General features: G+C 38.7%; 2 protein-coding genes and 1 long non-coding RNA gene across 10 annotated transcripts in view; 1 reads left to right on the forward strand and 2 right to left on the reverse strand.

The window, feature by feature from the left end:
- Positions 1 to 1,107, reverse strand: part of LOC122577441 — a 266,783-nt gene that overhangs the window by 178,884 nt on the left and 86,792 nt on the right. The window lies entirely within an intron of this gene.
- Positions 1 to 1,107, forward strand: part of LOC122577433 — a gene marked incomplete at its 5' end in the record, with an annotated part of 702,209 nt that overhangs the window by 88,377 nt on the left and 612,725 nt on the right.
- On the reverse strand, positions 243 to 1,107 carry LOC122577448. The gene is made up of 2 exons (XR_006320310.1): positions 1,013 to 1,107; positions 243 to 926 (listed from the first exon to the last, which is right to left on the reverse strand). It is a non-coding gene; the product is annotated as an uncharacterized LOC122577448 (long non-coding RNA).

Below are 1,107 nucleotides of genomic sequence, written 5' to 3' on the forward strand. Positions count from 1 at the left end.
TTATTAATAATTACACAACGCGCTAACCGCGTCAGCGGAACCCGGATCCTTCAACATTTTTGAGCATAATACTCAAGGTAAGAGATCAAACTTCTAAATTTCCTCTCTTCTCTGATAATTTCGCGATATCCGGATACGAGACTAAACCCGCGTCACCTACAATTAATATATTCGATCTTGCTTTCTATCTCGTGAAATCTCTGAGCGATATAATATCGATTTTGATTCTTGAACGATAGGTCATTCGCTGTGTTGCTTGTGTATAATAGTGTTTTCTTTATTTCGAAGAAAACACTTAACGATCTTCGCATTCCTTCTCCCACTGTTGGCGAATATCGCCCGTCTTTGGGCAAGGCTTGCGAAATCACTCAAGTTTCACACAGAGAGGACCGTTAAACTCCTCCTTGACATGAAATAGAAAAAGCAAAATCGAATCACAGAGGCAAGGTTTTACCCTTATTGTTGCTTATCGACATCTCCGTTCTGCCGTCATTTTCAAGTGGCAATTAAAATAGAACAACCTACTTCAAAATTTACAAAACGTTTAGTCGATCATTCGCTGTGTTAACCTGCGATCACGGTATTTCGCATTCCTCCTCCCACTGCTAGCAATAAGGCTCATCTTTGGGCAAGGCTTGCGAAACTTCACAGGTTTAAAACAGAGAGGATCATAAATTGCAAGATTATTGCTTACATTAAATGTCAAAAGCAACAAAGAATCATAAGAACAAAAGATATCTTAACAAAGGGAGGGCCGAGCGTTAGTACAAAAGATTGATCGCCGTTGAAGTTAAAAGAGAAGAGAAAAGCCGACGGTAGAATTAAAATCAATCAGGTCCCGAGCTTAGTTTTCGCCTTCGAGCTTGCCGATACCCGATCATTAAAGCGCGGATTTTACGAATTGAATTCCTCTCGATCTCCAACACCTATAACAAAAACACCTTGTTACTAGAAACTTATAGAAATCACTCGGATAAGAGATTTAAATCTTTAATTATACTTAGATACATACCAATACTAGTTATTTATTTTAATAACTTTAATCCTCTCCCATGCTAGTACTCCTGCCCATAGCAGGTTAGCAAAAACGTGGAATATAATAGCCAG

This window comes from Bombus pyrosoma, unplaced genomic scaffold, assembly GCF_014825855.1.
Source record: "Bombus pyrosoma isolate SC7728 unplaced genomic scaffold, ASM1482585v1 HiC_scaffold_4710, whole genome shotgun sequence".
In the NCBI taxonomy this organism is placed as follows: domain Eukaryota; kingdom Metazoa; phylum Arthropoda; class Insecta; order Hymenoptera; family Apidae; genus Bombus; species Bombus pyrosoma.